General features: G+C 36.4%; 1 long non-coding RNA gene across 1 annotated transcript in view; it reads left to right on the top strand.

The window, feature by feature from the left end:
- LOC105502698 overlaps window positions 1-10,835 on the top strand; it is a 12,132-nt gene extending 1,297 nt beyond the window's left edge. Inside the window, exons 2-3 of the long non-coding RNA XR_001000386.1 lie at window positions 131-469; window positions 8,774-10,835. This is a non-coding gene — a long non-coding RNA (uncharacterized LOC105502698). The remainder of the gene's footprint in view (window positions 1-130; window positions 470-8,773) is intronic.
- The last annotated feature ends 1,227 nt before the right edge of the window (window positions 10,836-12,062 follow it).

Raw genomic sequence — 12,062 nt, 5'->3', positions numbered from 1 at the left:
CCGCGCTCTCGCCTCGCTTTCTGAGGGAGCCTTCCAACCGGTCCTCGGCTGGGGAGAAGGACGGGAGCGGTGGGAAGAGCGAGGGTGTAGAGAGGGAAGTTAGGGCTTCCGCTTTCTCCCCCCACTCCAGCGGCGGCGTTCAGTCCTCTGGGTGGAATGTGCTCTCAGCGGCAGTGACGGCGGCCACAGTACTGGAGGCACCCGAGCCATACACCCTGCAGCTGGAGAGGAAAGGATGGCCGAGGTGGGAGAGACTAGAGTGAACCAGCAGGAGGAAGTCCTAGGGCCGCGAAGCTACGACGGAGATCTGTCCCGGAAAAGCCTTCTCCACCCTGGGCACTTTAAGCGGCGGTGGCGGCAAACGGCAGGAGGTTGCAGACCCGACAGCGAGTCTGCCTCATTCCAGTCTTGCTCTGCCCTCCGGAGATGACAAGTGAGAAAGAAGTGTCCGGCCGGCCATCCCCTTCAGGTAGATGAAGCTCTGGGTTTGCTCCATATCCCCAGGGGGAGAGCCGAAGTGCGTATGTGCGAGCGCGTGTGCATGTGTGTGCGCGTGTGTGCGTGTGTGTATATACACGGGCTCCGGTTTTAGATTGCCAGGGCTACTCCAGCTGCATTGAGGGACTGAAACTCCCCGAGAAAGGCAAAGGAGAGAGAGAGCGCGCGAGGAGGCAGGAAAGGCGGGAGGGAGGGGAGCGACTGAGCGGCAGAGGCAGGCACTGGGAGATTAGAGAGCTTTTCTCCGCTCTGTCACACCAGACACCCACAGCCACAGAGGGGGTTGCTGAGCCGACTGCAAGAAGTACATTGTAAATCTTTAGCGCAACAAGCCCCACAGTCACCCCTCTTCCTGACTCCTCAGCCCCACCGCGCCCCACGGAGAGATCTAGGAGCCTTTGGCTATTAACATAGAGAGCAAAAGAAGATCCTGCTAGGGAGATGTGGCTGTATCAGATTTCACATCAAGCTCGCCAGAGGATTTGGAGGATTGTATGTAAATTGAAGTAAATTCTCCAAAACCTGACTGTATACATTACATTATACTGTGCGATGTGTCCAGGTGTGCAGTACTAAAATAATGGTTAGCAATGAAGCATTAAAATCCTCCGGAAGTAAAGGCCAAAGCAAGGTGATGTTTTCCCCATAGGATAATTTCCATCTTTAGATTGGGGAAATGATTAAAACACAATGCCTACAGTTTGATCCTAACATTCAGGACCAAAAGCTTGAGATTGAGAAAAGCTGGGCTATGAGCTTAGTAAAACAGTGAACGAATACATTCCGTGATTGGTCAGTTTTTCATTTCACCTAGCCATAATTACTTTCTTGCAGCTTTCCAGTGTTACCATGAACATTGTTTAAACTTTGTTAGGATAGTTATCAATAGACGGTTTGCTGACAGCAGGCAGCATCAAAATAGGTTCATAGCCCATTGGCTGGTTATGGACTCTTGTCTGAGTTTATTGGAGTTTAAAATTATAGTGCAGAGTATGTATAAGTATGTAGGATATCCAACCCTCAGAATTTGTGTGAGGAACTCTAATTGGAACAATATTCAGAAAACAGCCACCCCAGAGGTGACAGCTAAGAAGCAGGAGTCTCCAGTGTTTAATAAAACAAAGTGTGATTGGCTTATGGGTTAATTTAAAAAGTGAATAATAGAAAGAAAATGAGGTAATTCCTTTTTGCATGTTTCTTTCATGTCTTCAAATCTTGAAGGCATTTTACAAATCATGTCCATAGCTATTTTCTTACAAAAAGAAACAGTTAATGCTTCTGGCTTTGGAGTACTGAAAATAGGCAATTAAAATATTGTGTTTGGCTTTAAAAGCTTGACCAAAGAGACCAATTACATATTAACCTTAGCCTGATAACCACTAAAAACACAGCCCTGCTCGAGGAAGCCCTTTTTCATTTATCCCCAGATGGGATACATGCTTAATGCCATGCATTCTAAGTGTCCATTTGAATCATTTTTAAATGATGATGAAAATAAGTGCCAGGGTGGGATTTTTTAAGCATGTTGTATGTGGGCCGTTAGCAACAGACCAAGGGAAATGCCACATTCTGTTCAAGTTACTTTTTTCTGCTCTGTTTTTAAATGTCTGTGCTCTTGCTGTCCATATGCATCTGGCTATATGCATTTTAAGAGTTGAGGAGCTGGGGTTCCTTGGTTTGTTTTCACAGAATCAGGAACTATAGTGCAAGCAAGTAAGAGGAGCCCTGAGATCCTCAGCAGGTCACCAGACTTCTCTGACTTTAGGGTTTTAAACTGGTAATTCAGTATTACTGATCCAGTAGCTATGGATTTAGTGCACTTGTTTATCAGAGGCTTCTGGAATCCTCCCCGGGAGTCTAAGAACCACTGCCTAAAGGAAGAAGTTACCCACTAAGGGATCTTTAAGACTTTCTCTTTCTAAAACATTAGTCAAGAAAAGATTCAAAGAAGGCTTTTTCTGTTTGTCTTTTTTTAAAAATGTGTACAAATTTGTGGGATACATGAGAAATTTTGTTACATGCACATAATGTGTAGTGATCAAGTCAGGGTATTTAAGGTGTCCATCACCTGAATATAATGCATTTTTGCAAGGTATAGTCACCCTATTCTGCTGTCAAACATTGAACAGCTAGATTCTTTCTGTCTTACTGTATGTTTGTACCCTTTAACCCAGTTCTCTTCATCTTTCTCCTTTCCCTCACTCATGGTCTCAGTCTGTTATCTCTTTCCTGTCTTTACCTCCATCTATTCTTCTTTGTATTTTATCAACGTGTGTATGTACTTCTGAAAATTACTACAAGGAAAGTCTCAAATATTTCTTACTAGCTCATGGATTCCCCTTAAATGTAACTTTGCATAATAAAACTTACTATCAAGATCAAGTAGGTAAATATTTCCTCCTTTCATATCAGTGTTACAAAGGTTTTCAGTGAGTTTTCTTTTTTTAATTTCTGAAAGTATATAGCACACTTTCCCAAAGAAGCAAGCACTTTAGTAAAATAATTTTTAAATATTATTTTTCTAGAGAATGTTCATTCTACCTTCAAAGCAAAAGTGGAGGGGTGAAATTTCAGAGTGTGCACCTCAGAAAAATATTAAAGACATAATTTACTAATATTCCTTTTTAAAGTTGCTTTCAGTGTTATAGGTCACTGGATTCGAGATAGGTTTGATTTTGCCAATACTAGAGCCATGTGGTGCTGTAAACAGGGAAATTAAACTTCCCGAAGTACCTGATGCTTCTCTCAGAAACATGTTTATTTGTTAGGAGAATTTTATGATTACTTTATTTAGCTAATAAATATCACTAAAGTCATGATGTGGCCATATTTGATTCAGGGGCTTGTAAAAGTAAAAATTGTCTGAGTATTTAATATACATGAGGCCAAACAGAAGTTGTTTTTAATAAAATCTACACCTTGGTCCTGAAATGATCAAAATGAACTATCTTCGGTGAATGTATTGGCTTCAGGGTCTTACTCTTTGATTGTTTAAAATTTAACTGCCTTTTTTTCTTTTCTTTTCACACTGGTTTGTATATAGAAGCACATAGTTAGGTGTCTTTGGGTACTCAGTCTCTTCACATGTGAGTAAAACCTCATGTCCAGAAACAGCTTGGCTCAGGAGAAAGAGCTAGATCCTGATCACCTTCATCTTCCTCCATTGTCCTAACCCAGTTACTTAATGGACTCAATTTCTCAATGTGTTAGTGTAAAGGAGTTAGATTTGGGGGTATCTTTCTGCTCTGGACTTCTGTGAAAAACATACAGAAGCTAATATACTACCCTCTTTATGTTCTCAAAAAATATTTAATTAATCTTCATGAAAAGCAAAAAAAAAATTCAATTAAAAACTAAAACTTTAATGGGTAAACAAATTTTATAAAAGCATACTGTACTAGAAAAAGTACAGGGGAAGCAAACAAATCTTACTATTCTGGCAGTCAAAACTAGGCTGATGTATCATATGAGAGGGATATGTTTCTGAAGACCTCCCTCAACTGGAAACCAATATGAAAAAAGAATGGTGAAGTATCTGTTTAGCAGCCGAAGTGGTGCCGCCATGTGGCAATAGCAAAACAGCAGTTTGAAATTTGAAACTGATCATTTGATGAAATGTTTAATTTAGAGAAATTAACATTACTGCAAAGTTTATTAATATTTTTATATTGCAAACTTTCAAAATTTTATAACATTTGACCCACTGATCTGTTGATGTTGTTGCGGGGTTTCATATAAGAACTACCCTTCCAGACAGAACATTCCTCAAGATCTTGAAGATGAGGAAAGAATTATTTAAAATTAGCTACAATTGAGATAGTGAAATTTCATGATTTCTGTAGTTTGTCACAACAATTAACACCTTCATTTAACTGTTAATTGTCGGACTTGTTATTTAAAAGGATTAATCTAGCCGGGCGCGGTGGCTCAAGCCTGTAATCCCAGCACTTTGGGAGGCCGAGGCGGGCGGATCACGAGGTCAGGAGATCAAGACCATCCTGGCTAACACAGTGAAACCCCGTCTCTACTAAAAATACAAAAAACTAGCCGGGCGAGATGGCGGGCGCCTGTAATCCCAGCTACTGTGGAGGCTGAGGCAGGAGAATGGCGTAAACCCCGGAGGCGGAGCTTGCAGTGAGCTGAGATCCGGCCACTGTACTCCAGCCTGGGTGACAGAGCGAGACTCCGTTTCAAAAAAAAAAAAGGATTAATCTAAATGGAATTTACATCTAAATTTGATTATATCTTTTTACCTCATAAAAACCTGTGAAACCATGAATTTGTTTTTATCTTTTTTCATTTTTTATTTTTACTTTTTATTGTATTTATTTTAGAGATTAGGTCTCACTCTGTCGCCCAGGCTGGAGTGCAATGGTGATAAGAGCTCATTGCAGCCTCGTACTTGAAGTTGTTTTTAACAGAAACATTTCCTAACCTATTAATATAATACTATGTGTTATTAGTCCCAGAAAGGTCTCCTGAGTATGTTTATACCAAGCTAGAACAAGCCTCACAGCATAAAATGAATATCTCTAGAGAACAAATGTAAGGAAAAGAGTGACCAAATAATTCAAGTGTCATTTCCAATTTTAGCATTACATGTTATATCCAAAGAGAGAATTAGTATCTCAAGAAAGTTATATCATTATTTGAGGGGCTCTAATGCTAGGTTAAAACGCTTTAGCATTCACTCTAGGCTCTTTGGTTTATGACTTCTATAAGAAAGCTCTATAAAAAGTCTAAGTATATATCATGGAAATGTTTACGATTTGTTCATGAAACATGCAAACATAATATAAACCAAAGTCTACAAACAATAGAAATTAAGTATTGTTCCGGAAATGTTTCCATTTAACTAGTTAATTTGTCTAGTCACTCAGGAAATTGAAATAGTGAATATACTCCTATAATTGTTACCATGAACTTAAATTGCTCACATCCACGTTTCCAGATAAATATGGCAGGAAGAATTAATGAAAATAATAATAATCGCTAAGATTTTTCAAGGGCTTAACTTGTGCCAAGTATTTATCTAAGCATTTTATGCTGTCTTATGTAATCATGAAAATCACTGCCTTCAGGTCAATGCTATTATTTCTTCCACTTGACAAATCAGGAAACTGAGGCTAAAAAAGATTAAATATCTTGGCCAGAGTCATTTAATTAGTAGATGGCAGAGCTGGAATTCAAAGCCAGCAGGTCATTTCATTGCCTTTACACTTAACCTTTATGTCATACTCCTTCCTGAAAGGTAAGCCAAATATGAACTATCCAATTGCATAATGAATACTTGCTACATAAATTATGAAGTCAGTGCCAGGCACTATGCTAGTGATGTATCACTGAAGCAAACATGCCTGGTCTATACTCTCCTTGGAGAGGGCAGTGCCTAGTACATGATAAGTGCTATGTATTTGTTGAATAAATGAATAGAGAATAATCTAGTATGACCCTGAACAGATAAATAATTATAATTTTGTAAGATAATGATAAAAAGAAAACCCGACAACATTATTACTCCTGGATTGAGAACTAAGTAATTGAAAGAGTTGACTATAGCTTATTTTCATACTGCAGAATAAGCAGTTTACATGCTTTAAGAATCTTAGCTCTTCAATGCATCCAAAAATATATATTTAACCCAGGCTTATTTGACAGCACAAATTTGCATAATTTGAATGGTGCCTCACCTATTTCAAACCATGAAAAGTATCTGCTTCAAAGGCACAATAGACAAATATTAATGTAAAGTCACATAAAGACATCTGCTTTATTTCATCCACATGTATCTTCTAGTCCATGTACTTTTTTCTGTCTTCCAATCATTTATTTCCCATTCTTTCATTTAATAATAAAATATTATCATTTAAAAACTTCACTTACTACAGATAGATTCTGCTTACTACATACATGTTTATCAATATAGCTGTTTAAATGAGGTAATTACAGTAATTTCTTGAATCTGAGTAACAAGTGATTATTATAAATGGGTTGATGAAGAGACGTTGGAAGAAATATGGTGAAATTTTTCTTTTTTTTTTTTTTTTTTTACTTTACATAAATTTTATTTGTTTTTTATTATTATTATTTAAGTTCTAGGGTACATGTGCATAACGTGCAGGTTTGTTACATATGTATACTTGTGCCATGTTGGTGTGCTGCACCCATCAACTCGTCAGCACCCATCAATTCATCATTTATATCAGGTATACCTCCCCAATGCAATCCCTCCCCCCTCCCCCCTCCCCATGATAAGCCCCAGTGTGTGATGTTCCCCTTCCCAAGTCCAAGTGATCTCATTGTTCAGTTCCCACCTATGAGTGAGAACATGCGGTGTTTGGTTTTCTCTTCTTGTGATAGTTTGCTAAGAATGATGGTTTCCAGCTGCATCCATGTCCCTACAAAGGACGCAAACTCATCCTTTTTTATGGCTGCATAGTATTCCATGGTGTATATGTGCCACATTTGCTCAAAAGAAGACATTCATACAGCCAACAGACACATGAAAAAATGCTCATCATCACTCGCCATCAGAGAAATGCAAATCAAAACCACAATGAGATACCATCTCACACCAGTTAGAATGGCCATCATTAAAAAATCAGGAAACAACAGGTGTTGGAGAGGATGTGGAGAAATAGGAACACTTTTACACTGTTGGTGGGATTGTAAACTAGTTCAACCATTATGGAAAACAGTATGGCGATTCCTCAAGGATCTAGAACTAGATATACCATATGACCCAGCCATCCCACTACTGGGTATATACCCAGAGGATTATAAATTATTCTACTACAAAGACACATGCACACGTATGTTTATTGCGGCACTATTCACAATAGCAAAGACTTGGAAGCAACCCAAATGTCCATCTGTGACAGACTGGATTAAGAAAATGTGGCACATATACACCATGGAATACTATGCAGCCATAAAGAAGTTTTTCTTTTAGATAATGAAATATCACTAGTGTTGAGGTCACATAGCTGTATGTAAAATTTAAAAGCTAATTTTGAATTACAGTGTTTTCTTATTTTTAGTGATATATAACATAATATAAAATATATATAGTTTTGCTAAGTGAGGATTCTGGTCAAAGATACAGTCGTGTTAACATGAGAAACACCCCTTCTGTTAGAGAATAGATCACAATATGTGTATATAACAAATATACAACAATAATTACAATTGTTTTATTTTAAAACCTCACTGAATTCCTACTTTCAAACTACAGAAAAAGATGTATTCTGATTTTTTTCTTCAGGTACTAGATCTGTACATAAATAATATATTTTCTTAATCGTGAACTGAAAAATAGCTCTTCTTTGGGGGGGAGGGGGGATCCATGCCTTTTCCTTGCTTATATTCGGAAATGTTTGCTAGAAAATTACCAGTTTCTTCCACCACATGACACTATAAGAATCCTTCATGACACTATAAGAAACCTCTTTAATTTCAGGGTTACACACCAAGGCTACACCAGCATCATATCATTTTTTCTTTCTCTGTACATGTTTTCCTGAGAGTGTTGTCCCATTCACATCCCTATATATGCTCTGAAGTTACTCTCCAGGTGCCTTGAAAGTTAGGTGAAAAATATATTTGGGGATTCAAGAATTAGTCCTGAAGTTCAAACAATTAGACTTTGGCTAAAATGGCTTTTTCTTGGTCATTAAAAAATGTATTTGTATGCTATAATTACAAATACTAAATCTAAATATGTTAGTATGCTTTGTATTATAAAGTTAAATATGTTGGGTCTGTTTTTTTACATTTATATTAACAACATTAAGCACTAGGCACTATACAAAAGATAAAAGAGAAACAGAGTTTATAACCAAATAATAATCATGGAGTCTGTATCTGGAAAGAGAAATAACTTTCCTACAAAATAACTACACAAAAAGTTCAATTACTGATTCTTGGAAATAGCCAGCTGCTTGATGGAATGAAACTTTTGGATCTAGAACAGTCTCTATTAAATAAAAACAATGAACCTAAAGATGACTGTTTTGAGTTATTGGCATATTAAAATTTGGTGTCACTTTATGAAATAAATTTAATTTTCATAATAGAATTGATGTAATATCTAACTTGCCTGTGATCTTCACTTTTGTCACTTTTCTCTTTGGTGCCACCTTGTGGGTCAGCCAGTAACAATACATATATAGGGTTTGGAGGGTTTTTAGGTTTTTAACTGTGCTTGTATTAAAGTTAGACTTACAAAGAAATGTGTTACAATTCACATGGGAGGCAATTTTGTTTGTTTTCTCAGAGAAGCAACCGCTTCACAAGAAGATTCTGAAGTTGGCCATTTTGAACCCCAGAACAGTTTCTCATAGATTAGAAATATTGGAATCTGCACAGAAATCGATTTTCATTTACAAGATCATCATCAAACTTATCTTGCATAACATAAGTGGCAAGCTCTGACTTGCGATTTTTTCATAAGAAAAATGTTTTTTAACTCATTATCATCATTTCTACAGCAATGTCCCATGATAATTGATTCTAGGTGATTTGAAACACTGTATAGTCCTGTTTTAGAAAAAGCTCCTATATCTGATTTAGTCTCATATGCAGCTTACTTCTAATAGCAGATTGAATTTGCATTGAGTTACCTTACTCAGTTTGTTTTTTAATTATGTTACACTTACAAGGGAATAAGGAAAAGTCAGTATAGTGTGTTGAAATGTCTTTTTTAATTGAGACAAACAGGAAATGTGTTATAGGTTCCCAAAACTTCTTCATGTATTAGAGATGTTATAATAATCTTTTGAATAGCCAAGTGAAAAGGAATGGTTTCACCTGATCATGTTAGAATTTATTGCTACATTTTTTGTGTGTTGTGGTGGAGAAATAAATTTTTAAATTGCATTTATGGAGTCATTTCAGAACAAGTAGAAATCATATGTAATCTGGTCACTGTGAATGTGTGTTTGTATCTGAACTCCTCCTGCCCTATTAAGAGTTGAAGGTTGTACTATATGTTACTCAAAAAGTAATTTTCCCCGGATATGCAATAAGGCCTCAGATTTGACCTATAACCTGAATGTCATAAGCTATCCATTATCTATGCTGGAAGCACACCACCAACAACAAAAAAATTTTAAGTATTTTTATAGGCTTGCTAAAATCCGATTATAGAACCAAGGCAGTCAAATACCATGAGTAAGACTGCAGAAACCCTAGAATTTAACTCCCTAGTTATTCTTAATGAGCGAATACTATGCTTTGTGTCTAAAAGCAATGTATTACACTTTCCAATTCAGGAAATGCATTTTAATTGCTATACCCATTGATACATCAATCTGTCCATGACATTCTGACATATATATCCAGTTTCCTATGGATTTGGTATAGGAGCAAATTAAAAGATACACTAGAATGGTAACATTTAATCTATAATCCTCCATTTAACCTTTATGTGGCTGTCACTGAATAAGTCCTGTTTTTAGAGTTGAACCAAAAAACAAAAACAAAAAAAAACATGCACACACACTAGAGAAAGTGTGTTTTTTAACCTGGAGACCGTGAAAAAGTTTTGACCATTCCCCCACCCCCATGCTTCAACTTTAGCTTTGATAGTGAGAGTATGTCTTCCTTCAGTTTAAGTTGAACATACTTCTGCATAAGACCCTCCAGAAAACCTCTTGAACACATACAGTTTTGGGGGCAATGGGGACTGAACTATGTACAAGTACGTGATACTTAAGCACACAATTCCTGGGATAAATTTTATCCTCTTCTTATTTTTATTCTTATTAACTACATGGAGTTTTTTAAACAAGTTACCAGAAGCAAAACACATTTTACCTTTACTCCGTTACATGTTTCAAATTAAGCAGATCCTAATTAATTGGGTTACATTATATAACAATAGCCTTTTTAATATAATATGGTTTTTATGATCTTTCTTTGATTTTTCTTAAAATGAGACCACACTAAAGATTTTCTTGACATTTCTGAGAATTTCATTTTCAGTTTCAAGAAATTATTTATTCATTTAATCTTTCAATGTGGAAAAGTAATGAATATTGATTCATTTTTAGAAGCGCTAACATTCAACTAGGTAAACTTCATATGTGATGGCTATTAATGTTCTCCTTCATCTTCTAGACACAAAATCAAAGCTATTTAAAGTAAAAGATTTGTTTCAAATCAATGTATGTCTACAAGTTAACATTAATGTTTACAAACACTTTCTGTGATCATTGTATCTTATTTGGGTGTAAATATGTCTTTATATCTATCTGTAAAGATATAGTTGCAAGTAGATGAGAGACGAATGTTCATGTTTCCATATGGTCTGAATAAAAGTGTTATCACTATGCTAACCTGCAGTGTTATAAAATGCACCAATAGCTCTTTGTGCCACTCCTTCATTTTCAGTGGTTACCAAGATAGTCAAATTAAACTGCTGATGTGATAATCATCCAAACATTTAATTCTAACACTAGGATTATAGACTTTTTTTATTTTTATGAGATTTACCTATAGTAGATTTCTGTTTAATGTTCAATGTTCTATAGCAGTTTCCTTTTAAATGTTCAGAGCAGGAGCTATACCCACTAGGATGTGCAAATAATCAAGTCTTAGCAACATTATAAAATATAATCCACATTATGAATCAAACAGAATGAGTCTTCAGATCTGATTGCCTAAGGCTCAAAATGTTAATGCTCCTGAAACACCTTGTACATATTAGCTAGTTGAAATTGCATTAAAACAAGAGAACGAATTGTAGTCTTGACCTCAGTCTCACTTCACCAGTCTTTGCCTGCTACTGCCAGCCTGAGAGGGGAGCTTCTGCTCTATAGATGGATGGACAGCTGCTGATCTTCCCCTCCTGTCTGTTCCCACAATTCCAAAAGAATTAGGCCTGAGGAACTTTATCTTCTAGTGTTCTATTGTGAACTGACTTTATTAAATTTTTTCCAAAGTTCAATGTTCTTCAGTTCTTTCTTGGGAGTGCAAATTGAAGAGACACAGAGTCAGTTCCAAATGAACTGAAATTGTTTTGTAAAAAATTAATTCAAACAATAATGCCATGGAAAAGCACTTTGAATTTTTCAATTCTCAGGCTATTGATTCTAAAAAAGAAACAATTCTAAATTATCCACATGCTCTCATTTATTAGTCTAGAGCTCTTGCCCAAAGAATTATTTGCCAAGGTAATATATAGAACATCAGGATGATTTACTTGCTTTTCTAATACCATTTTGCCCACAAACTCTATGGAACTGAAAGCATGTCAGCAGCAAAAGAAGGTCCACTAGCAGCTATAAAAGAGAGCTCACTGATGAACAATAAATATCTAAAAGTAAAAGGAAAGGAGCCGAATTCCATTTTCAAAAGCCAAACTTCTGCAGTAGGTAAATATCACAGATAGCATTGCTTATTATTTATAATCACTAAGAGTAATCTATCATTTATTTAAATCCTCAAAATACGTCGCTGCCAGCCACATTTCCACCTGCAGAAAAGTTTGTTATGACTGCCTGGTTTTAAAAAGTCCAGACAACTTTACACTAAACTTAATAACGTTCATTTACTCAAAAGCT

The sequence above is a fragment of the Colobus angolensis genome, unplaced genomic scaffold, assembly GCF_000951035.1.
Source record: "Colobus angolensis palliatus isolate OR3802 unplaced genomic scaffold, Cang.pa_1.0 Scaffold80, whole genome shotgun sequence".
In the NCBI taxonomy this organism is placed as follows: domain Eukaryota; kingdom Metazoa; phylum Chordata; class Mammalia; order Primates; family Cercopithecidae; genus Colobus; species Colobus angolensis.
Note: the sequence above shows the minus strand (reverse complement) of the source record. Positions and strands in the feature narration are given on the sequence as shown.